Genomic DNA, 27645 nt, shown 5'->3' with positions numbered 1-27645 from the left:
TCCGATCAGCTGGAGAATGGCTGAATAAGTTATGCTATATGAATGTTATAGAATATTATTGTTCTATAAGAAACAATCAGCAGGATGATTTCAGAGAAGGCTGGAGAGACTTACATGAACTGATAAGAGACTTAGGGAAATGAGCAGAACCAGGAGATCATTGTACACAGCAATAGCAGGATTATATGATGATCAATTCTTATAGACATGACTCTTTAAGACAATGAGATGATTCAGGCCATTTCCATTAATTTTGTGATAGTGAAAGCCATCTACACCCAAAGAGGACTGTGGGTACTGAGTGTGGATAACAACATAGTATTTTCAATATTTTTGAATTTCTTTCTTTCTTTCACATTTTTTTTCCTTTTTGATCTGACTTTTCTTGTGCAACATGATAATTGTGGAAATGTGTATAGAAGAATTACACATGTTTACCATATATTGAATTACCTGCCATCTAGAGAAGGGGGTAGGGGGAAGAAAGGAAGAAAAAATGTGCAACACAAGGTTTTGCAAGGGTGAATGTTAAAAATTATCTGTGCATAAAAAGTTATCAAACTGTGCATACCCTTTGACCCAGCAGCGCTACTACTGGGATTATATCCCAAAGAAATACTAAAGAGCAGAAAGAGACATATATGTGCCAAAATGTTTGTGGCAGCTCTTTTTGTTGTAGTTAAAAACTGGAAGATGAATGGATGTCCATCAGTTGGAGAATGGTTGGGTAAATTATGGTATATGAAGGTTATGGAATATTATTGCTCTGTAAGAAATGACCAGCAGGAGGAATACAGAGAGGCCTGGAGAGACTTAAATCAACTGATGCTGAGTGAAATGAGCAGAACCAGAAGATCACTGTACACTTCAACAACAATACTGTATGAGGATGTATTCTGATGGAAGTGGAAATCTTCAACATAAAGAAGATCCAACTCACTTCCAGTTGATCAATGATGGACAGAGGTAGCTACACCCAGAGAAGAAACACTGGGAAGTGAATGTAAATTGTTAGCACTAATATCTGTCTGCCCAGGTTCCATGTACCTTCGGATTCTAATGTTTATTGTGCAACAAGAAAATGATATTCACACACATGTATTGTACCTAGACTATATTGTAACACATGTAAAATGTATGGGATTGCCTGTCATCGGGGGGAGGGAATAGAGGGAGGGGGGGATAATTTGGAAAAATGAATACAAGGGATAATATTATAAAAAATATATATATAATAAAAAATTTTTAAAAAATTATCTGTGCATATGTTCTGAAAAAAAAACCTTTTTAAAAAGTGAGAAGCAGCAAAATGAGAAATTCTACCAATCCACAGATGATAGTAAAATCATGCCCTGAAATTATCCCTCAATAAGAAAAAAAAACACACTATGTCATCAAAATATGTTTATATACAGAGAGAGAGAGAGAGAGAGAGAGAGAGAGAGAGAGAGAGAGAGAGAGAGAGAGAGAGAGAGAGAGAGAGAGGGAGAGAGAGAACATATTTTATGCCATCACAAATTTTTGGGTAATCCCCAAATGAAATAGAATAGAATGTTCTCTTGCATTTTGTAACCCATATGACAAATGAACCCAGATTCTTGATACCACAGATTTATATCTGAGGGGAGGCCTCTCATAAATTTGCTTTGGCTTATTCTCACTATCCTTATTTTCCCTGGAAAAATGTAAGAAAAAAGTTTATTTTTCTTTCTAAAAGAACACTAAAGTCCTTTGAAAGAACTCAGACTAATAAGACATTAAATATAAAACAGCCATTATTTAACCTGACAGAAAATTTAAAAAATTCACTCTCTTATTTTATATCCATTGCTCTTGATAGGGAAAATCTTCTATTTCTAAGCATGTCAAGAATCCTCTCTTGGTAGTGTCTCACCTTCTTTAATTCATAATACAAATAAAGGGATAAAGAGTATTCTTCCAAGTATTCTCTCTGTCTCTGTCTCTGTCTCTGTCTCTGTCTCTGTCTCTGTCTCTCTCTCTCTCTCTCTCTCTCTCTCTCTCTCTCTCTCTCTCCTCTCTTTCTCTCTCTCTTTTTCTCTGTCACTCACTCTTTTTCTCTCTCATTCTATCTGTCCATCTATATATCTATCTCACCATCTCCATCTAATACTAGTATCTAAGTCCATTAGTTTCTCAACAGAGGTCATGTGGATAAATAAGGCATCTCCTATGGTCTAAATGCATTCATGACTTTTTCTGTAAGCCTGTATCTGTGACTATGTCACTATCTTTGTCTCTGTATCTCCTCTGCCTAAACATTTTCAGATCCTCTTTTCAAGCCTGTGACTCCATTCAAGTACAAGGAAAAGGTCATGTCTGAACTCTATTATTTTTGAACTGTCAATTTGTTCATCCTCTTTCCTGTTCCTCCAAACATGAGTCTTACTACCTTTTTTCAGAAAACTATAGAAAAAATGGGGTTTACTCCTCCTGGCACAAACCAATTGGATTAGGAGAGAAAAAAAGAAGGAAAGTTGGGAATAGAAGGAAAAAAAGGAAAAAAAGAATGTGTGAGCACAATGCTTAATTAGTAGTCAGGCAATCTGGGTTTGAAACTCCCCTGTGATTTCTTCATCTGAGTTGAATGAAAATGAAGGAGTTGAACTGGATTACCTTTAAAATCCTATACAGTTCTAATGTGCTAAGATTCTATAGATTTTTGAACATACCCTGGAAGAATGAAAGCAGTATTAAATCATGACTGTATTTTAAACTACAGACTACAAACAACAGAAAACTATTTGCCCTGCTCTTTAGAATCCTCTTCCAACATGCCTTCTTTGAAAAGTAGTTACCTGGATACCCTCATCTGTTTTACAGTCTCACAGACAGTGACATCTTAGTCTTTTAAGACTTAAAAGCAAGAAGGTTATAAGGGAGAAAAAAAATCTGTATTTGGGTCTGAATGCCCCATTATTATCCATTTAGGAGAAAGAGCTAATCTCTTCATCATGAAATCAGATTCTCTGGGAATGGCTCATCCATGAATAGTTGAAGCAAAGCCTAATGGTCCCAGAGCTCCTCTGGTATCTCTCTCAGCTGGACTTTTGCTGTAGAAGCTAGAGGGCAGTGGTCTCTCATCCCAGGAGAATGCATACCAGTCCAATGGGGAAGAGGAAGGCAATGCAAACTATCCCTCCCCCAGAGGATCAGAAAGGTTTCTTAAAAGGGGAAGTTTGATATTGACTCTCCTTGAATAGGTCTGAGACAGACTCAACTGATGCCTGCCACCTGGGACCCAAGGGAGCCAAGACAACAACATGACTGTAACATGGCTCCAGATAGATAAACTTAGACAAACCTGAAAAATGTCGAGATAAGACATTCTTTAAAAAGCAGCAGGGTTGGTAGAGATGAGGCAGGGGAAAGAGACTGGTCGAGTTATCCAACCTTTTCTTGGTTGGTGACTCTATTGTATTGACTGTCATAGTTTCCAAGAAATATTTCACATGCACAAATGTATGAAATCAGTACTTTCATAGTACTTTTTAGTGCCTTTCAAAAGTTAAGAACTCTTCCCTTAGTCATAATTGTGAAAAACTTGAACTTGTTTCTTTGCTTTTTAAAATGATGCAACCAATGAATATGAATCTATATTCGGGTTGTGTCTATTTTAAGATCATTGTTTCATATAGTATAAGAAGTTCAAAAGCAAATATCTGACAAACTGCTTTGTCATTTTTCTAGCAGTTCAGTTCTTATCAAAAGATCTTCCTTCTCACAATAATTTAAGTTCTTAATTAACCAATCACTGGACCTCATTTTTAATAACTTCCAATGACCTACTTTTCTTTTTCTTTTCTTTAAACTAATATCCAATACTTTTAATGAATACTGAATAATATACTGAAGTCTAATGTGTCTCATTCACTTGTAAGATAATTATTTCCTTAGCCTTTGGCTAACTCAATATTACTTGTCATTTACTTATCCCTTATTCCTCTGACCTTATCTGGAAAATGTTTCTTTCTTTTTTTTTCTTTTTTATTTAATAGTTTTTATTTACCAGATATATGCATGGGTAATTTTACAACATTGACAATTGCCAAAGTTTTTGTTCTAATTTTCCCCTCCCCCCCCAGATGGCAGGTTGATCAATACATGTTAAATATGTTAAAGTATAAATTAAATACAATATATGTATATATGTCCAAACAGTTGTTTTGCTGTACTAAACTTTGAAATAGTGTACAATTAGCCTGTGAAGGAAATCCAAAATGCAGGTGGGCAAAAATAGAGGGATTGGGGATTCTATGTAGCGGTTTATAGTCATCCTAGAGTTCTTTTGCTGGGTGTAGCTGGTTCAGTTCATTACTGCTCTATTGGAATTGATTTGGTTCATCTCTTTGTTGAAAATGGCCACATCCATCATAATTGATCATCATATTGTATTGTTGTTGAAGTATACAACGATCTCCTGGTCCTGCTCATTTCACTCAGCATCAGTTCATGTCAGTCTCTCCAGGACTTTCTGAAATCATCCTGTTGGTCATTTCTTACAGAACAATAATATTCCATAATATTCATATACCACAATTTATTCAGCCATTCTCCAGCTGATGGGCATCCATGTAGTTTCCAGTTTCTGGCCACTACAAAGAGGGCTGCCACAAACATTCTTGCACATACAGGTCCCTTTCCCTTCTTTAAGATCTCTTTGGGATATAAGCCCAGTAGTAACACTGCTGGATCAAAGGGTATGCACAGTTTGATAACTTTTTGAGCATAGTTCCAAATTGCTCTCCAGAATGTCTGGATGTTCCACCAACAATACATACATACATATATATATATATATATATATGTGTATATATATGTATATATATATATATGTGTGTGTGTGTGTGTGTGTGTGTGTGTGTGTGTCCCAGTTTTCCCACATCCCCTCCAACATTCTGCATTATCTTTCCCTGTCATTCTAGCCAATCTGACAGGTGTGTAGTGGTATCTCAGAGTTGTCTTAATTTGCATTTCTCTGATTTATAATGACTTGGAGCATCTTTTCATATGGCTAGAAATAGTTTCAATTTCTTCATCTGAGAATTGTCTGTTCATATCCTTTGACCATTTATCAACTGGAGAATGGCTTGATTTCTTTAAATTAGAGTCAGTTCTCTATATATTTTGGAAATGAGGCCTTTATTGGAACTTTTGACTGTAAAAATGTTTGGAAAATATTTCTCTTGATGGGACCAGTAGATCAACATCATCTTTCATTGGAGGATGAACCACTGTGTCTTCCTCCTTGTTCCTCCTTCCTTTGTATAAAAAGATCGCAATAGGTAATAGTTAACTCCAAATATCCAATGGTCTATCTTCCATTTTTTCAAAGACTGCTCCATTCTTTCTGATTACCTAGAAAATGGAGAAATGTTAATACTTATAGATTCTCTTCTAGAAGATGAACTATGTTGTTCTTTGTGAACAGATTTGGCTACAGATTGCACATCTCATGCCAATTATTACACATTTTTCCTTTCCCATATTTCTCTATGTCCTGTAAGTGACATCCATTAACCCTGCTCTTTAATCCTCCACCTTTCCTTTTGATAGGTCTTATGACCATATCTTATGGTAAAGTTCTGTGATTAAGTTGCCATACTTGTTTGCTTGAGTAAAGGATCTCCTTTAAAAGAATTTTTGAGCTTCAATTATTCTAAACTGGTCAGTTCTAAGTTCTACAATTCTCTGCCTGGCTTCTTTCACTCTCTAGAATTTTCTTTTTAAAAAATGTTTGTTTTTCTTCTCCCTCTCTTTCTCTGCTCTGTCTCTCTGTCTCTCTTTCACATACTTTCTCTCTTCCTTTCTCCCCTCCTCCCCTATTCCATCAGACAATAATCTCACTTGTAGCATAACTTTAGGAGAGCCCAGGGTGGAGCAAGAAAGCCCTTTATACCCTTTCCTCATTGCGAATCTCAGGTTTAGATTGTGGCCTGCTCTTTTGTTTCTTTCTGGCCCCATCTCCCACTCAGCATAAGATTCAGACTAGGCATAAATCACAAATAATTCCTCCTCTTCATACCCAAAATGGATCAGAAATAGAAGGAAGAAGCTGCTTTTTTCTGAAATAATTATGGTACTCTACTGTTACCAAGCTGAAAAGCATGTTTCTTCCTTGATTTGTAATCATTATCCTGAGCCTAACAATTAGCTACTTAATAGGGTATTTATACTACAGAAACTGTCAATAATTACAGGTTTGTTTTATTGATTATCTAGACTTTAAAAGTATTAATGATGCAGATTAAATTTAAAAGTATATATTCAAATATTTTCCAATTACCAGAACATTTCTATATTGTTCTATAAACATTGTTCAATCTCAGTAGGACTACAGAAGACTCAGGGAATGAAATCATTGCCAGAATGAAAACCTGGTCACCGAAGTCTATTAATATAATAATAACAACAACTTCAACAACATTTCTAAACTATTTTAAAGTTTGTGATGAGTGGTATATTCATTATTTCATTTGAGTCTTGTAATGTCCTTCACAAAGAATGTAACTAGATGCCCAATAGCATTTTTGAGAACTCTTAAATAGAGCCTAAAATTGAGCAATCATTCAGCAATTTGTATTAAACCTTTACAGTTGAGATTCCTGAACTTTATGTAAGATTCTGTGTGGAAGAATAATACCTAGGCTCAGTCTTGGGAAATGGATAGGTCTCTGAGGAAAAAGACTTAAGAGCACCCATAACCAGATCTACCTGTATAGATTCATAGAGTTAAGGCTCAATACAAAAGTTCTAGTAAGATGCAAAGTGAGAAGGGAAAGAAACTCATTTTTTATGCAGTAGTCAGAAAATTCCAAAAGAGCCTATCCTTTTAAGGCTCAGGCCTGTGTGCCAAGCTGAAGAACCTTTTTTTAATCAAATGCTACATTTTTATGGCCTTATTTAAATTTCTTCCTCTTGAAGGGTCTCAGTCAATTCCATACAAGGATTTAGGCAATTGCTTCCAGGGAGTTCCATAAAAGGAAGAGGGGAGTTAATGGAGCCATAGATCCTAACTAATTAGTGTCAAGGACAAAAGGCATAGTTCATATACTATTACTCTGGTCAAAACAGTCCTAAAGTACTGTCCTTAAAATATTATAACCACATCTCTCCAAATAACAATTTTACACATAGTAGAACCTGTTCCCAGGAAGTACAAATCCCCTTCATTCTTTGGTTAATAATGAACAGTGGAACATACCTCTCTTGGGATGTAATAATACTTGGATCAGTCATAAAATGTTCGCTGCTAGACCTGGGAAGTGCCAGGGAATCACAAAGGATGCCCATTTTTGTATGTGCACAGGCATGTGCATGAAGCATGAAGCTCTCCTCAAGCTAAGGCAAAGGAGTTGCCAAGCCCGAGCTCCTCTGCTAGGGGGCTGTGGTTAACCACTGGGAAGAAGGCAAAAATGGAATATTTCAAGTACTGTTCCCTCCTTTTCTTTATACTTATATCCTCAGAATTGCCAAGGACACAGAAGGACAAGTATAGGAGTATATTTATGACATATATATATATATATAGACAGAGAGAGAGAGAGAGAGAGAGACAGAGACAGAGAGAGAGAGAGGACACTATGATCAGAAAGAACGATGAATTAATTCAGTGGTTATATGTATTTGAATGCTCAGTATTTGAAGTTATAATTATATAAAATATGATCATTGATTCCAGCCCCATGAAAATATGCAGCAAGAATTCAAATTATGAGAGCACGTCAAGTGATTTATTTTTACTCTAATAGAGATCTAGCTGTATTCCTTTTTCTTAATTTTAAAAATAAGTGAAAAAAAAATAAAGGCTATATGTATTTCCATTTTCACTGCCAAATCCATCTAAATAATGTTAATTTCTTAATATATTCATGCTCCCTATTCCTTGGTGGGTTAGCATCTTTTAATAGAAAACGGTTCCCCATAGCTGATTTAAATAAAAGAAAGGAAGGAGAATGGTAAGATTTCAAAGCAGCCTTGTGATTTTTCCAGACAGAGAGGTCTAAGACTTGGAAACAACTTCAGAAGGCATCTCTGTCCAGAATCCCAGGAGGTGATCATCCAATCTCTTCATGAAGACTCTTAGTTTCCTTATCTGCAAAATGATGAAGATGACCTCTAAAGTTCTTTTAAATTATAAATTTTATAAAACTTTACATCCTATCTTTCTGGAGAATCAGAAAGATTAATTCAAATGTCATTTTTGACTCAAATTCTATCTCAAGGCATGCTAAACTAGGAAAATCCTTGGAATAAATCCTTTGGGCTTTTGCAATCAGAGTAAATATTTATACATCTTGATGCAAAGAGGAAGAGACCACCTTTGTTTTATTAATATTGGACTAAAAAGCTTCCCCTAGACCTTTATAGATAAAAAATTTTTTGCTGAGAGTTAGGAGCAGGAGGGAGAAATAAAAGGGGATCAATTAGATCATGGCATATGATTTAATCACCAAAATAAATATGATTCAATATACTTTACTACAGGAAAGCAAGAAACTCAGAACCCAGACTCTCTGTAAGCAAAGGAAACCTAATCCTGTCAGTTAGCTCCTAGGGGAAAAAATTTTAGTTCACTACCAAAAAGTATCAAATGTTCAGTGAGGAGTCTGGGGAAGAATGGTAACAAAAGGGGGGAAAAAACTGTTCATTCCTAGAGGAAAAATGAGTTAAAAGGATAAGATCATACATTTTAAGATGTTCCAAGGCTCATTCTTGGCTGAAAAAGAAAAAACAAAGCTGTTTGTCCTTGTGCAAATACCACTGGGAAATCTGATCACTGATCACAGACATGCTTTTAAGGGGAGAGAGGTGACAAAGAAGCAATATTTATGCAATGGTTTTTATTGCTCTGAGGCTTTGTTCTCATTGGTTCATTTGCCCCTTTCCTTGGAAAATCCAGCTAGTTTCATGGTGTCCACAAATCACATCAACTTCATGTTTATAGTTAAAAACACATTTAATTGTATTAGTAAGCATGGTAAAATCAAGGAAATATATGAGCAGCAAGCACGCCCAGAGTCCCAGACCAAGCAAGCTGCCTTTTCTTTTCTAAAGCCCTGTGATGGGAGGTTTTGCTTGAGTCCAATCTCTCCCAATTCCCTAAGCTAGATCCACACCATGGGAAAGGAATGTGAAGTAGCAGAAAGCTGGCAGCCACTTCTGTCTCCTTACATGAAGGATGAAAGAAAGAGAACATATGTGATCATACTCAACAGTTAATTCACTTCACTTGAAATGGAAGCAGGTAATCTCATTGCATAGAAGATGATCAAATGTTCTATCGGTTCAAAAATCAGTGAATGAATGAATGAATGAATGAAAAAACATTCATTAAATGCTTTCTGTGTGTCATGCATTGAGATAAGGGTTAGACATGAATAGAAAAAGTAGGATTGCCTCTACTTTCAGAGAAATCACACTCTCCTTGGGAGAGATCACACATAAAAGAGATTTCAGTCCTCTGGGATATGGGAAAATCTGAAAGTCATAAGGAGAATGGACAGAAAAACACAAGAGATCTTAATCATTTATCAGCAATCCAGATGACAGTACGCATTGGTATGAAAGATATTGATGCAGGGCAGATGCTAAGACTCAGAGAACGTTAGGGTGAAGTAACAGATAATATGTTTCTTTGGACCACCCACTATTTTACTGAAAGTAGTAGATTTGACAATTTTCTGTTCATCTGAGTGGATGTGAGTAGCCATGTTGTTCTTCCAATCCTGGTGGGTATTGGAGTCTGGATAATCAAAGATAAGAAAAGACAAGAGGGAAGGTCCATCTTGATTGTGGAATGTTTCTTAACCTGCCTTGAACTACTATAGGAATAATGGCCCTAGCACAAGTGCTGTTTCCCAAGCTGCCTTTGTGCGCTACTTGAAAGAACGGAAACTATCACTATTGTTCACTCAATACTAAGTACTTAGTATTTTTTGTCATATAACATGTGTCATATATTATATGACAAAAATACTAAGTACTTATTATTGGAATCAAGAAAAAAGATATATGAACATGGAAATGTTAGCTTGCATGGCTCTTTCCATTGTCATTCTAACCCTCTATTTCTCTGTATTCCTTTTTCTCTTCAAATCTTGCAATTTGTATTAGATATAAAGATAAACCAAAACAGGCAATATTAGCACTGATTACAACTGGAAAGTGTCCCAGGCCTGGAAATCTCTATGCAAACACAGGATCCCAACATACACATTTCTTCTAAATATTTGCCCAGGGTGGTGATGGAACAAGGATGAAGGGCCCTTGATTGATCCATCTAAGAACAGTTGCTTCTTTCCCAATATTCTGAAAGGATTAGGATAATGATAGACCTAATTAAATATAGAGCTCTTCTAGAGTGAAAAGAGCAGTTCAGAAAGACCACCAGAGAGGTAATGTGTGCTTTAAAAAAAATTAGTACATGTTGCTTTATGAATTATGTTGGGAGAAAAATCAGAGCAAAAGGGAAAAACCATGGGAGAGGAAAGAAAAAGAGAAAAAAAAAAAACATAGCATGTGTTGATTTACATCCCATCTTTTTAGTTCTTTTTTCTGGATGTAGATGGAATTTTCTGTCCAAAGCCTATTTGGATTGCTTTGGTTCACTGAATCACTGAGAAGAACCAAGTCTTTCATGGTTGATCATCACACATTCTTGCTAACATTGTGTATAGTGTATTTATTCCTGGTTCTGCTTGTTTTGCTCAGCATCAGTTCATGTAAATCTTTCTAAAATCATCTTGTTCATCATTTTTATAAGACAATAATATTCCAGTATCTTCATGTACCACAACTTGTTCAGCCATTCCCCAATTGATGGGCATCTACTCATTATCTAATTCTTTGCTACCACAAAAAGAGCTGCTACAAACATTTTTGGTCTTTGCCCCTCCACAGTTTTATAGCCCTTTGGGCATAGTTCCAAATAGCTCTCCAAGATGGTTGGATCATTTCACAACTCCGTCAACAATATTTATCATTATCTTTTCTTGTCATCTTAGCCAATCTGAGAGGCATAAGGCGGTATCTCAGAGCTGTTTTAATTTGTATTCTCTAATTAACAGTGATTTAAAGTATTTTTCATATGACTATAGATGGCTTTAATTTCATCATCTGAAAATTGCTTGTTTATATCCTTTAACCATTTATCAATTGGGGAATGACTTCTATTCTTATAAATTTGAAACCATTCTTTATATATTTTAGAAATGAAACCTTTATCAGAACCATTGGCTGTAAAAAAATTTTCCCAGCTTTGTACTTCCTTTTTATCTTGTTTTTGTTGATTTTGTTTCTGAATTTTTTTTAATTTAATGTAATCAAAGTTGTCCATTTTGCCTTTCATAATGTTCTCTCCTTCTTTGGTCATAAATTCCTTCTTTCTCCAAAGATCTGATAGGTAAATTATCCCTTGTTCTCCTAATTTGTTTATGGTATCATCCTTTATGCCCCAATCATGTATCCATTTTGACCTTATTTTGGTATGGGTTGTGAGATGCAGGTCTATGCCAAGTTTCTGACATTATTTTCCAGTTTTCCCATCAATTTTTGCCAAATAGTTCTTATTCCTAAAGCTGGAGTTTGGGGGTTTATCAAATACTAAATTACAATAGGCCTTAATTATTGTGTTATGTATATCTAATCTATTGCACTGATCTACCACTCTATTCTTAGCCAGTACCAAATGGTTTTGATGACTGTTGCTTTATAATATAGTTTTAAGTTTAGTACTATTAAGCCACCATTCTTTGTATTTTTCCCATTAATTTTCTTGATATTCTTGACTTTTTGTTCTTTCAGATGAATTTAATTATTATTTTTTTCTATTTCTATAAAATATTTTTGGCAGTTTAGTATGGCACTGAGCAAGTAAGGAAAGGGTTCTCTAAGCATGTGCTTTGTTTAAATGTCTATTGCTGTCTTTAAAGCGTCAAACTTATAACTGAACCATTACCCTAAGCTCTGGACCCTTGCTAATCTTGACTTTTATATATTTCTTTTCAAGAATTCTATAAATTTAAACAAAATGTTTTGTGCTAAGAATATGAGGAGGTTGGATATCAGTTTGGACATAAATCCCCCAGGTAAAACAATGTTCACATTTAGAATAATGATAAAATCTGCTTCTAGCAAAGTATTATTTTTTTTTCACTTGAACATGTATTGTCAATACCTAACAAATGTGTTCTACAAATTCAAATCATTTATTTGTCATTGGTTGACAGATATCTAGCAATCTGTGAATTTTCATAATTTCCCAATACTTAAATAATATTCTATTTTGATTTAACGTGTGGACATGGATGAGTTATATTATAAGCTACTAGAGAAGGGACCTTAAATCTTCTTTAAATAACCATGTGCTCTAAGTCTAATTTTACAGAGGGTTAGAAGATTATGAGCTCTACTGATTTCTCTAATGTCTAGATGTCTTAATTCTATTGAATTCAGTTCAGTTCATTTGACCAACATTTATTATGTATCTACTATATGCAACTATATGTCTACTTTCTGCTGGAGGTAGGCATGACAGTCTCTGACCTCAAAGAATTTACAATCTAGCTGGAAAGTAAAGAACTTACATCAACAATTACTCTGCAAGTGAGAATATGAAAAAATATGCAGAAGGGACCAAATGGAGGAGTCTGTAAAAGAGCCACAAAATAAATAAGGAGAGGATAATTAAGGAGTCCTCTAGGAAAAATGTCTGGAGAACATCAGCAGAACCAAATAGATTTGATGTTAACCTCAATTGGCCAAGAGTAAATAGAATAGGAGAGGAGGATTCTTCTTTGGTATTCTGTTAAAGCCTACGTACTCCTCAGCATAATGTCTTTAAATTCATAATATAAAATACATTGAAACCAATTATATTGAAATACATTGATCAGAAATGTTCCTAAATGCCAGGATAAGAATCCCTGAATTAGAATCAGAAATGTCACTTCTGTCAATAGCAATCAGGTAAGACTTCAGGAAAAAGTCAAAATCTGAGCTAGACCTTGAAGGAAGAGTTGATTGTGCTTTTCCTTAAAAAAAAAAAAAAAAAATTAAAAAAAAATTCATGAACATGCCTTTTCCAAAAATCAAAGCCCTTTTGTAAGTTAGATCTCATTTATTCTCATAACTGCTTCCCTTTCACTTCACCCCTGACCTACATGTGCACTTGAAAAATGTGTTAGGCAGCTGTACCTACAGCCATGGAAGAATACGAAGGGTAGGGCATTATGGGATTGACTGGCATGATAAATGTGTTTGGACACATGGAATTTACGGCAAGTCATTCATCAAATGGAAAAATGGGAAGTCAAAGCACAGAATATCCTATCCTAGATAGGTCACAGAGTAGAATTCACCTATGGAAAGACATTCTTAGAAGATCAGATGACTGTCATCAATTTGCTATTGAATCACGAAGTCTGAAACAGGTCAAAACTATGAAGTTGAAGAAATTTGTCTTCAGGACTTCTGTCTCTCCCACTCCCCCCACCCATTTTTTAACTCCTTCAGATCCCTATTAAAACCTGCCCTCATAGAAGGGTCATATATCAATCATATACATCTTAGCTTGAATTAAAGTCAATGTGTTATTCTGAAAGAGGTATTTCAGTTTATGTCTTACCTCCAAGTGTGGAATAAGAGAAGCTTTGTTCTATCCATACAATGCCTGTTTTAATGCTTTAAAAAGGATTCTGACCTTGAATGGTATGGATCTTGATAGGATCATAATATACCAGCCCCACCCCCAATCCTCTTGCAACATTCTAATTTAACAGTTTTAACCTAAAAGGAAACAAAGCAATCCTTGAGGCTTGATTATTCCAAGAGGTTTAACAGGACCAAGCTAAGTGCTGAAGTATTCTTGCTGAATAGCCTTCCTGCATTTCAACTAAGTAATCCTATAAATTCCTCATTTCATCCATTAATTCTAAACTAATAGGGTGCCAGAATGAATCAGGTCCTCTCCCAATTAGATCCTTATAATAGAGGTCCGGTTGATTCTGACACTGGTGCTCTCTCACATGGATCCAGCTGTTGTGCTGGATGGATCAGCAATATTATTCTTTGAGATGTTCAGTTAGTGTCAAACAATAATTCAAGATAGTGTCATTAACTCCTTACACAGGTCATAAAGTTGAATCCTCATTAAAATTTTGTGTGAAGTAAGTCTAGTTTCCTATTGGTAGTAGACTTTATGTTCCGTGCTCAAATAAAACATGTGATCATTTTTAACTTTTGTTTCAGTACAAAAGTTAGTCATTCTATTTTTGAAATTTTTCATTTGTTGTTCTACTGCTATTATTTAATAGTTTAGATAAGCTATTAAGTTTTTTAATTGCACTAAGACTTTTGGGAAATGCTGCATAAAGGAATTCCAAGTAGAAATTAATTTTCTCAAAAGCAATTTACTAAATAAGCAAAATCTTCTTTTACACAAGGTTGGATTTCCATACCTCTTAAACACCTAAATAATACACATTCAAAGGAATAGTATTTGAACTTTTGAATAAATTCAACTTACTGTGTTTATAAAGGGGACCCATAGTGGTGCATATGAAAACTTAGGCACATACAAGTACTAAGGATGCTCAAGAAACCTTTCCAATCTCCAAACATCCCTTTCAATTTCTGAAAGGTGATATTGGAATATAGCAATGTCTTCAGGAGTTGCTTAGAGGATACTCCTCAAGAAGTTAACTGAACAAAAACCAATTGTAGAAAGTGAAAGGGTACACTGGATAGAGTGCAAGGCATGGAGTCAGGGAGCCTCTTCCTGAGTTCAAATCTGATCTCAGTCATTTACTAACTGTGTGATCTTAAACAAGTCATTTAATGCTGTTTGCCTCAATTTCCTCCTCTGTAAAAAGAGTTAGATTAAAAAAAATGACAAATTACTCCAATATCTTTGACAAGAAAACCCCAAATGGGGTCATGAAAAATTGAATACGACTTAAACAACTAGACAACAATAAAGAAAGGCTTATTTTTTGGTTTTGATGATGTGTTCATATCTTGCAGCAAATCATAGTTATGATATCTAGAAACAGTAGTCCCTGGAATGTTACAAGAAAGTTATCCCATTCCTGTATTCCTGTTAATGTGATTTGGGGATATGTTTTAACAACAAAATTATCATAAGGAATTTAAGTATTTCTTTCATTAATTAGAGGATTTTAACATGAGAGACATTATTTTGGATCTAAAGTCACAGGCTAACTTTTTAATAAATATGTATGAACAAAAACCTCTCAAGTGGTTGATCCTGAATAAAAGTCAGCAATCTTTTTGGAAGAGTTGATTAATACACCATATGTTGTTTTTGTTGTTGTTGTTGTGTAAACATTTAAGCCATCATAATCCTTCTGGTGATTTTCTTGGCAAACATACTGAAGTGGTTTGCCATTTTCTTCTACAGCTCATTTTATAGCTGGGAAATGAAGGCAAACAGGATTAAGTGATTTGCCCAAAGTTACAAAGTTAGCTAAGTACCTGAGGTTGGACTTGAACTCAAGTCTTTTTAACTTCAAGCCTGGCATTCTATCTATTGTACATCCTAGCTGTCCACAAATTGGGAGTATACCCTGTCACTATAGTCTCCCTTCTCTTCTGGCTCCTCCAGAAACTAAGAGCTTCAATGCCAGCCATTTTCATCCCTCTGTGAGGTTGCACTCTAGATTTTCTCTACTACATACCTTCATTCTGCCTTCAACCTTTAAAACTTCCTTTTATGTGTTGTCTTTCCCATTAGAGTGTTAGATCCTTGAGGATAAGATCTATCTTTTTTTCTGCTTTAATTTGTTGTTGTTGTTGTTTTTCAGAATCTAGCAAGCTAATTGGCACACAGTAAATGCTTGATAAATGTTCATCAACTCATTGACCAACCAAAACTGAAAAGAGAAAAAATAGTGAACTAATAAAATTGAAAACTTGAAACTTATTAATTGAATTTAAAAACTAATAAAATAAATAGGCAATTTGATTTTTAAAAAGAGAGAAAATCAAATGGTATATGTCAAAAAATGATAAAAACAGTTGAGAATAAAAGAAATTATCTGAAACTATTTTGTCCAATTATATGCTAACAAAATTAAGGACTGAAAGGAAATAAAAACTTCTAGTTGAAAAGTTTTTAATGTCATCCTTAATAAAATATTATTCACAATTCAGAGCAACTATGCCATGGGAAATAATTATTCTAAGTTAGAATATTTATTACAATGTAAATTTGAACTAAAATTGCTCAAATCTAAGATTCTTACACCATTCCTTTTTTTATTTTCCAAATGTACAATAGGAAAATTAACAACTTGAAAATCATTAAAAACCTCCTCAATTCTCTGGAGAGAAAATGCCTCTTCAGAAACAATTCTAGTCTCATTTTCTAGAGATTCTATCTAAATTAGACACTTTTCTCTCTCTCTTTTTTTTCTTACTTTGATACCTCTAATCAATCAGCTGAATATCCAATAGCTTACAAATATTTTGCAACTCAGACTAATTCTATTGCATGTGGCTACATTTCTCTGTGTATGTCATTTCACTTTCTTTTTAGCAGGCTGCTATCAGTATCTTAAACTTTCAACTTTTCTGCTTCCAAGTCATATTTAGTGGATTTTAATTACATCATTAATTCATTCCCCCAGTTACCATTCTCTTTTTTTCTCTCTCTCTCTTTCAAATTAGCATATTTTTCAGTATTTTAACTATTTTTCTATTTTTTCACATATAGTTAAACATAATATTTCTTATATTACACCAGTCTCTAGCAGCTCAATTAGGCTTACATCCCCTGCAAAATTTCTCTTATCAGTTGCAAAACTTTACTTCTAAGTTATCAAAGATAGAAACTTCTATATTTCCAAACACAATTTCCCTTCTACCTAACTTCCTTTAAGTGCTTAGATAATTCATAGCATGTGAGCTTTTCTCTCTCTCTTCTTATTTTTGGTTTAAAATATTTTATAAGCAGATACAACTTTTGACATTCAATTAAAAAACTTAGACGCAGAGAGCAATTGGGAAAAGAGGAAAATACAAAATCATGAAGAGCAGCTAAAAGCCCAGGAGCAATTGGGGGTGTCCCAAACCAGGGAGATGAGAACAAATCAAATATCAGAAGTAAACTATATGCTGTTGTTACAGTCTAGGTTGGAAATAATGATTGAGGATAGAAATAATGATTGGTAACCTTTCCCTTTCTCTGGTGGCTACAGATCATAGCTGTTGCTTTTGGAACTGTTATTTCTGAAAACACTATTGTTTTAAGTATTTTTCATTGCATGTGAGACATTATATTAAATTCCCAATTCCCATTAAAAATCTGTGCCAGTTGTGCTATCTTGAATTCTGGAAGTGAGATTGGAATTGAAGGGAATACAAAATCTTTAAAAAGAGTAGATTTAAAGTATTGATGTTTTATCAAAGTAAGGTGAATTTTGTTTATGTGAAGAGGTTGGGGTTGAAAGCTCATATTTCATTGAAAATATAGTGTATTTAAGAGAGAAAAAATAACATTCTGGGCTAGACTACTCTTGAGATTTGCCTTAAGTTGATAATCAGTCTCTTCAGAAACTTAAGGGAATAAGCAAAGTCTGACATTTCTTGACATTCGCTGTTCACTAGCTTTAACCATTTTGGCATGCTGAGGCTTTCACAGAAAGCCTCACCTCTGAGGCAAAAGGGAGTTAAAAACCACACCTCCATGAAGCAAAAAAATAAGTAGTTTTCCATCCTCCAAAACTGACAGCTCAACAGACCTTGTTCTATAATACTTCTGTTGTTGTTTAGTCATGTTCCAATTATATCTAACTTTTCATAATCCCTTTTGGGGTTTTCTTAGTAAAGAAACTGTAATGGTTCACCATTTCCTATTGCAGCTCATTTTTTTATGATGAGGAAGCTAAGTTGCCCAGGTCACACACAGGAAGGTTGTCTGAGGTTGCATTTGAACTCAGGAAGATGGGTTTTACTGACTCCAGGACTTCAGTTTTTCCATGGTACCAACTAGCTGCCTTTAGTAGCACAATCACTTGCTTTTTTAAGGGTTATCAGAGAGATTGTTCTTGTGCAGCAAAATAGCTGTATAAATATATTGGATTTAAATATGTATTTTACCATACATGTATTGGACTACCTTCCAGGGGAGGGGAGAGTGGAGAGGGAAAAAAAAAATTTGGAACAAAAAGGTTTTGCAAGGATCAATGTTGAAAAATTACCCATGCTTTGTAAATAAAAAAGCTTTAATTTAAAAAAAGGGTTATCAGAGGAGCTTCTTTAGCCTACTTAATGTACTTGCTTCTGGAGAAGTAAGCCTTTATTCTGCACATGCAATGGTGCATACCTGTCTCTCTATAGAGTTTGAGCATGCTTATTAGAAAATGACTAAGAGGACAAAAAAACAACTATGATTAAACGGCAGCAACTGTTAAGATAATTTTATTGACTAAGATTCTTGTTAGGACAGATTATTTTGGGTAAAGTCACCCCTTTTGATGTCTTATAAAAATGAACAGAGGGTCATACAAGATCTGGTTCTTATCTTTTCTTTGTCTAGAATACAAACCAAAGTGTTGCAGAGAAGACTATGGGTTCTGGGAGGAAAGGAGTGATAGAGAATATGGATAAAGAAGGAGAATCCTATGCTTGTACATAGAGCAATTGATGTCTGCCCTGGAGGAGAACCACATGGGAATTGCTTGTACTTGCCCATGTGGTTTGAGAGAATTGTTCATGACCCACATTCTTGAACCCCAACCTCCCAGGTAGAGAAGGATGGAAATTTCCAGGTAGTTTGAATCCAGGATCTAAGCCTTTTAGCATTGAAGAAAGATTTCCTGGGTTGGTTTTGCCTTATGAGTAACTTTAAATGCATACTTCAGATAACTAACTTTCTAAACTGAGCTCACTTGATCAGCAACATAGAACTACATAGGACCTCAAAGATCATCTATTTTGACCTCATTTATTCAAGAGCAATGAAATTTGAGATTCCCAGAGAGGTAAAGTGTCAGGAACCTTCCCCAACCTTTCCCCTTGCTCTTCCCCCCTCTTGAACAAACCCAGGTCACCACGGCCCTGAGGCTGATGATTTCTGAGGAATGTCAAGACCACAGTTCCCAGAACTGATATGGAATAGACAAAACTACGTTATTCCACCCCGTCCTTGGGCCCCTAACCGTCTCATAATCTGCACCTGGTAAATGTTACAAAAATATTTGACTCATCTATCATGCTACCCAATCCTTATGCATACATGGCATTGCGGTTTTCTGCCTATAAATTCTGTAACTGTAAGCTAATAAACGAGACATGCTTGACCATTGCTTTGAGTAGTCTCCCCTCTCTCTCTCTCTAGATCCTGTTCCCGGGCTGTCTTAGCCCCCGCAGGCTTTTGCCTTAATTTCGGTCTATGTCCTTCTTTTTTTGACCCACGTTGAAGACCTGCTGGACAGGTCAAACTGGCGCCCAACGTGAAGGCTCAAAAATAGGGACTTTGACCCGACAGAACGCTCCCCCCGCCCGTCCGGACCCCCAGAGACGATTTCGCTCCCCCAGGCTGCTGGCGTTACGGAGCTCCGTGAAACGAAAGTAAAAAGAGGTAAGTGTTCGCGTCTGTCGATATCATGGGATCTAAGTTGAGTAAGGAAGAAAATTTTGTTAGAGAGCTTAAAGAAAATTTTAAAGAGAGAGGTATTAAAGTTAAAAAGAAGGAACTTATAAATTTTTTTATCTATATTGATAAAGTTTGCCCCTGGTTTATAATAAACGGTCCTGACATTCATCCAGGAAAATGGCAAAAGGTAGGACAAGACCTAAACGAACTCATTAAAAAAGAAATCCAGGAAGGAGAAAGCGTCCCCCAGAAGGTTTTAACCCTTTGGAAATTAATTAATGACATTGTAGAAGATTCAAACAATAGTGGCAAAATTAGACAATTACTTATAGAAGCAGAGTCTTGCCTGCGTCCTTTGTCTCATGCCGTGTCACATAGCTCTATTCCACCAGAATCTGTCCCTAAAAAGGCTCCCTCTGTGATTATTGAAATGCCCCCCTACCAACCTAAATCCATATATCCGCCCATCTCATCATCCCCCCTGCCCCCTTTGGAAGGTTCCCTCCTGGCCTTTCCTGTTTTTCCCTATAAACAAAACCAGCCAAGAAATAGAAAAGACAGTGAGAGTCTCACAGAAGAAGTAGCAGAATTAGAAAAGGAAGTCGCTGCTTATGATCCCTGTGGGGTGCATGTCTCACAACATCCTTCGGCCCCTCCTATCCTTAAGAATTCCCTTTCTCACCCCTTTGTTACTCCAGATCTTAGTCTAGTCCAGGAGGATATTACCAAACGCATGTCTGCCTTGCGGAAAACCTTAGATTTACAGAAACAATATCTTGAAATGACAAAGGAATTTTCGGCTTTACAAGCCTCCCTTCAAACCTCCCCCTTGCTCAATCTTGAAAATCTGGCCCCGCCTTCCCAGACTTTAGCCAAACACAACTCTAGCCCTAAAAAGGATCCTAGGAATAACCCTACAAAAGTTAAACAACGTAGCTCCTTTAATTTTCCCGTCATTACTAGAAAGAAAAAAGCCACTCATGGCGCCGATGCGGCGCAAGAGGGGAGTGAGGAGGAAGAAGCAGACAATACTGATGAAGGGACAGATGAGGAAAAAATAGAAGAAAATGAGGGAGGGACGGATTCTGAGGAAGAAACAGACTTTGTCAAACCCCGATTTAAAAATTTGAAAGATCTTCTTTCAGCTGTTAAAAATTATGGCCCTAATGCTCCCTTTACCTTGTCGGCCTTAGAAGCTGCTAAAAGAGGTGGTCTACTGACCCCTACCGAATGGGTGAAAGTTGCTCAATCGGTATTGACTAAAGGACAGTTCATAAACTGGCAATCTGAATTTGACCACCAGTGTAGGATTATAGAGAAAAGAAACCTTAAAACCAAAAATAAAGATTGGACTTATGAGAAATTAACAGGCAGAGGACCATACGCCCTAGAGAAAAAACAGAAAAAATTTCCTACAGGACTCTTAGAACAAATTGATCACGCTGCCCATAAGGCATGGCGGGCCCTCCCTGTTACTGGCTCTCCTTTTATGCCCTTAAACAGAATCAGCCAGAAAAAGGATGAGGAATATTCTGAATTCATAAGCAGACTTCTAGAGACTGCCGAACGTACTTTAGGGAATGCTGCGGCTGATGACCCTATTATAAAAAGATTAGCTTATGAAAATGCCAATAGTTCATGCCGCGCTGTCCTTAATGGCCAGTGGCAGGATAAATCCCTTAATGAGATGATCAAACTCTGCAGAGATGTTCAGGACACTACTATGAGCAAACTAGAAAAAATGTCTCAAGCAGTATTGGCCCTGCAAGATCCCATGAAAAACATGTCAGAGGCAGTACTCACTATAGGGGCAGCAGTTAATACAGGACAGACTGTTGGGCACCAGAAAACTTGCTTTAAATGTGGCTTGGAAGGACATTTTGCCCGACAATGCCCCTCTAACTTTCAGGGATTTCCTGGCAATACGGCTCAAAATAGACGAGCGCTGCCAGCCTCTGTGTGCCCTAGATGTAAAAAAGGCTATCACTGGGGCAACACTTGCAAATCCACACATGATATTGAAGGAAGACCTCTGCCTCCTCTGCCTCCCCTTCCGGGAAACGGCAGACGGGGCCCCCCCCGGGCCCCTCAAGGACCTGTTCACACAGCCACGGGGCCCCAATTCCTCCCCAGCTCCACAGGGCAACCCCAGGGAGCGCAGGGGTGGACTTGTGTACCTCCACCACCACAGTATTAAAACCTGAGGACGGCCCAAAAGCCTTGCCTACTGGCTCTTTTGGACCTCCGCCACCTGGGTCTTTTTTCCTCATTATAGGCCGTGCCTCATGTACCCTTCAAGGGATAATTATTCACCCCACCTTGGTTGACAATGACTATGAGGGAGAAATTAAGGTCATCGCTTCTTCCCCCCACCGCACTATTACAATTCCCCCAAAACAACGTTTGGCTCAAGCACTGCCACTCCCTTTAGACACTAGCTTCCCAGCTTTCAAAAATAAGAGAGGAATATCTAACCCTGGGTCATCTGACATATATTGGGTACAGTCCTTATCACAAGAGAGGCCCACCTTAAAACTAAAACTACAAGGCAAATCCTTTACGGGACTAATTGACTCAGGGGCTGATGCCACAATCATTTCTGCCTCCCAATGGCCCAACTCTTGGCCCCTGCAACCATCTCTCACACATCTCCAAGGCATAGGACAGACTCAGGAGACTATGGAATCTACACAAATGCTGATATGGGAGGATGCAGAAGGAAACAAGGGCATAGTACGCCCCTTTATAGTTCCTAACCTCCCCATCAACCTTTGGGGTAGAGATATTTTATCTCAAATGGGCATTATCATGTGTAGCCCCAATTCTATTGTCACGGAGCAAATGTTGAGACAAGGATTCCTTCCCAAGCAAGGACTAGGAAAGAATAATCATGGAATTCGGGAACCTATACAGCTGCAACCCCAATCAGACAGAACAGGCCTTGGCTTCCAAAACCAAAACCTTTTTTCATAAGGGCCACTGATCCCCCCAGCCTACAGGCGGATAAGATCACCTGGAAATCAGATACCCCCGTCTGGATAGATCAGTGGCCCCTCCCAAAAGAAAAACTAGAGGCTGCAACTAAATTAGTTCAACTACAATTAGACGTGGGTCATATAGAGCCCTCTAATTCACCTTGGAACACACCAATATTTATAATCAAGAAGAAGTCTGGGTCATGGAGGTTACTCCATGATCTTAGAGCAGTCAATAAAACCATGATACCCATGGGGGCCCTTCAGCCAGGCTTGCCTGCCCCCGTAGCAATCCCCGCTGGGTTTCATAGGATTGTCATAGACCTTAAAGACTGCTTCTTCTCCATACCATTAAACCCTGAAGATTGTAAAAGATTTGCCTTCACTGTCCCTGTCATTAACTGTATAGGCCCATCTCTTAGGTTCCAATGGAGGGTCCTGCCACAGGGCATGGCCAATAGCCCTACCCTTTGCCAAAAATATGTTGCTCAAACGGTAGACCCCTTTAGATTAAAATACCCACATCTCTATATAATCCATTACATGGATGACATCTTAATAGCAGGCCCTTCAGAATTAGAATTAGTAAAGGTATCTGATAGTCTAGTTTCAGCCCTCCAAAAGAGAGGCCTGCAAGTTTCACCAGAAAAAGTCCAAACTACCCTCCCCCAACTTTTCCTTGGGTTTGAGCTACATTTTTCTCAGGTAATAACCCAGAAAGCCCAGATACGTACCGCCCATCTTAAGACATTAAATGATTTCCAAAAACTTCTAGGGGATATTAATTGGCTACGTCCCTATCTGAAATTAACTACAGGGGATCTTAAACCCCTCTTTGACATTCTAAAAGGAGACTCGGACCCTTCCTCACCACGCTCCATAACAAAGGAAGGTGAGACTGCCTTACAGAAAGTCAATCAGGCAATATCCACTCAAAAGATTGGATACTATGACCCTGCAAAAAAACTCTGGCTTCTCATTTTTTCCACAACCTTTTCTCCCACCGGTTTGCTATGGCAAGGAATGCCCCTGTTCTGGATCCATAGCTCAGCAACTCCTAATAAAATACTTGCCACTTATCCCATACTTGTATCAGAGATTCTACAAGAAGGAAGGACCCTCTCCATAAAAATTTTTGGGAAAGATCCCGACCATATTGTCTGCCCATACACCAGCACAGAACTGACGCAACTCCAACAAAGGAGTGACGCTTGGGCTATTGCCACTATTTCTTATCAAGGGACATTGAACAACCAATACCCTCCAGATAAACTTATTAAGTTCCTTACAGAAAATTCAGTTACCTTTCCACGTATAACCAAGACTAGCCCTATAAAAAAGGCTCATCTAATATTTACTGACGGCTCTTCATCAGGGACAGCTGCAGTCACAATAGACTCAAAACTCACTTCCTTTCACACACCTTATGCATCTGCTCAACTTGTAGAACTAGCCGCTATACTCTGGGTATTCAGGAATATCCCCGGTCCCATGAACATTTATACTGATAGTGCATACATTGCCAATTCTGTTCCACTGCTTGAAACTGTTCCTTATATCAAGCCCTCTACTAATGCTTCCCCTATGTTTGCTCAATTACAAAATCTGATTCAGGAAAGAAGTCACCCCTTCTTTATTTGCCACATCCGTGCACACACTGACCTTCCTGGTCCCCTGACAGAAGGAAATACGAAAGTAGATCTAGCCACCAAACAAGCTCTCTTAGCTACAAGTGAATTAGCCTCTCCTGTTGACCTAGCCACTGAGGCACACAAGATGCACCACTTAAATGCTCACACCCTACGACTCCTATATAAGATCACAAAAGATCAAGCAAGACAGATAGTTAAACAATGCCCTGGCTGTTTAGTACACTTACCTGAACCACATTTAGGAGTCAATCCACGGGGACTGATACCTGGAGAGCTTTGGCAAATGGATGTCACCCATCTTCCATCGCTTGGTAAATTAAAATACATCCATGTGTCCATTGACACTTTCAGTGGGTTCCTTTGCGCCTCCCTTCAAACTGGAGAAGCCACTAAGCATGTTATCAGCCATGTTGTGGCCACCCTGGCTATGGCACCAAAGCCTAAAATTTTTAAAACAGATAACGGCCCTGGATACACCAGCTCCTCATTCAAACAGTTCTGTGCACACATGGGTATTAAACATATCACTGGCATCCCTTATAACCCCCAAGGACAGGGTATAGTGGAAAGAGCACATCAGACTCTAAAGAGAATGATTAATAAACTACAATCAGGCCCTGAATTACTGTACTCACGAGCTGGCAACCAGAAGACCGTCCTTAATCATGCGCTTTTTGTGCTCAACTTCCTAACGTTGGATGATAATGGGAAGTCAGCAGCAGACCGTCTCTGGCACCCCTCTACATCTGATACTTATGCTCAGGTCAAATGGAGAGATCCACTCACCAACAAGTGGTATGGTCCTGACCCTGTTCTAATTTGGGGAAAAGGACACGCATGTGTTTATGACTCCCAGGCCCAGAATGCCAGATGGCTCCCTGAGCGCCTGGTCAAACCCTTTCAACCACCCAGGGGAAAACCCTGAGAAAAGCCCCTTCTGCTTTCTTACAGGTACAGATAGGCCAAGGAGCCTGAGAAGCTTTATTCCCTGACCCCGGACCACCATCCCAACACTCGGCAGCTCCAGAGGCCCAACGCAGGGGTAATGTATTTTTCTCTCCTTCTTATTGCAGCTGTTGTCATCATAATAGCGCTTATTCTCCTTATTAGCTTCTGCTGCTGTTGTCCAAACACATCAATTCCCTGCCCTGCTTAGTATATTAGTTTACCGCTATGCAACTCATTTTTTTAATCCTCCTTCTAGTGACCCCCTCAGCACCACCCTTCTCCCTAGCCTTCTCGGGCCTATTATAGGTCTCCTTCTACTCATCTCTTTTGGCCCCTGGGCCTTTAATAAACTAACATCTTTTGTAAAAACCCAAGTAGATACAGCAATTAGCAGGAAGAATCACATATACTACCATCGCATACAAGACCAAGAAGAAGGCAAAGCTGAAAACATCGAACCCCTGCATTTTAATGACCACCTCTTGAAGAAATCCAGACTTCGGCGGGCAGCAGAAAGAATTCGAAAACTTTGCCTCTGTTTTCAAAAAACCTGACAATTGTTCACCCTACTATAACTATAATTGTTCACCCTACTATAACTCCCTTATACATGCACAGTTTGCTTTGTAACACCATTTCATATCTCTTCTCCAGAGACATATTGTATCTCTCTGATATTAGGACCTTGTGTTATGCTATCAATTGTATTCCTAAGAATTGTAATTCATGAATTGATACTGTGGGTGCATTGGCACTCGAAACTACTTTTTAATATTCTAAGAGTACTTCATGTATTGCTTTGAGATGATTCTTTGTTTTTGGTTAAGCCTGATGCTTTTAAGAAATCACCCTCCCCTTACCCCTCTTTCCCTGTACCCCTCATGGATCCTGACAATCTGTTCCTTGCCATTTTTATGAAAAACTTTGACCTCTACAATATGTAACCCGGGTATCTTTGGGAAAGGTTTAAAAATGAGCCACGGCTATAAGACCATTGTGATGCCATGACGGGCAACCTTGAGTGATCGATCTATCCATCTGAGACAGGGGTTGGCGTGGCAATCCCACGGATGGTATGGACAATCCCAATGACCTAAGACAGCGTCCAATGGCCAGCTACCTCTAGGCTGTACTGCGTGAGTGTTAAGACACCTGCACCAGCCATTACACTCCCGGTATTGCTGGAAATGGGTCACGAGGCCTGAGTGCCTCATTATTAAAGAAAAATGGGGGACATGTCAGGAACCTTCCCCAACCTTTCCCCTTGCTCTTCCCCCCTCTTGAACAAACCCAGGTCACCACGGCCCTGAGGCTGATGATTTCTGAGGAATGTCAAGACCACAGTTCCCAGAACTGATATGGAATAGACAAAACTACGTTATTCCACCCCGTCCTTGGGCCCCTAACCGTCTCATAATCTGCACCTGGTAAATGTTACAAAAATATTTGACTCATCTATCATGCTACCCAATCCTTATGCATACATGGCATTGCGGTTTTCTGCCTATAAATTCTGTAACTGTAAGCTAATAAACGAGACATGCTTGACCATTGCTTTGAGTAGTCTCCCCTCTCTCTCTCTCTAGATCCTGTTCCCGGGCTGTCTTAGCCCCCGCAGGCTTTTGCCTTAATTTCGGTCTATGTCCTTCTTTTTTTGACCCACGTTGAAGACCTGCTGGACAGGTCAGTAAAGGGATTTTCCCAAAGTCGGGCAAGTTAAAAGTTTGAGACGTGATTTACTATTTCTACTACATCTGAAGTGGTCTTACCTTCAAAATTTAAAATCTCAACATGACTAATGTAGAAATATGTTTTTCATACTTATATGAGTATTTGTTACAGTTTTTTCTTTGTTTCATTAAACCAAAACTAATTAGCTTTTATTTATTAAATCTAATAGGAAGCTAGGTGATGCTGTGTGGAGAGAAGAGAATACGATTTCAAATCCAGCCTCAGACACTTTTTAGCTATGTAACCCTGGGCAAATCACTTAATCCTGTCTGCCTCAGTTTCTTCATCTGTAAAATGCATTGGAGAAGGAACTGGAAAACCATTCCAGCATCTTTGCCAAGAAAACCCCAAATGGGAACATGAAGAGTGACATGATGGAATAATTTTTAAATGACTTTTCCTCAATCCTCATCCTTTTTGATTTCTCTGAGCCTTTGACACTATTAGTCATGATTTTCTCCTTGATATTTTCTTCTTTCTTAGTTGTCTCCCAGTTTTCCTCCTTCCTATTTGACCACTCTGTCTCAATCTCCTTTGCTGTATCTTCATCTAAGTCATGATATGATAGAAACAGAATCTTATGGCTTTGTTCTGGATGATTCTCTCTTTTCCTTTTATATTATTTCACTTGGTGACCTCATTAGTTCCCTGAATTTAATTATCTCTTTATGTTGATGATTCACCAATCTCCTTATCTTGCCCT

General features: G+C 37.7%; 1 long non-coding RNA gene across 1 annotated transcript; it reads left to right on the top strand.

The window, feature by feature from the left end:
* The first annotated feature begins 19327 nt into the window (after positions 1–19327).
* Positions 19328–26764, top strand: LOC141543559 (uncharacterized). Its single transcript, XR_012482470.1, has 2 exons — positions 19328–19621; positions 25215–26764. It is a non-coding gene; the product is annotated as an uncharacterized LOC141543559 (long non-coding RNA).
* The last annotated feature ends 881 nt before the right edge of the window (positions 26765–27645 follow it).

The sequence above is a fragment of the Sminthopsis crassicaudata genome, chromosome 5 (assembly GCF_048593235.1).
Source record: "Sminthopsis crassicaudata isolate SCR6 chromosome 5, ASM4859323v1, whole genome shotgun sequence".
Taxonomy (NCBI): Eukaryota; Metazoa; Chordata; class Mammalia; order Dasyuromorphia; family Dasyuridae; genus Sminthopsis; species Sminthopsis crassicaudata.
This window is presented reverse-complemented; position numbering and strand designations above follow the sequence as displayed.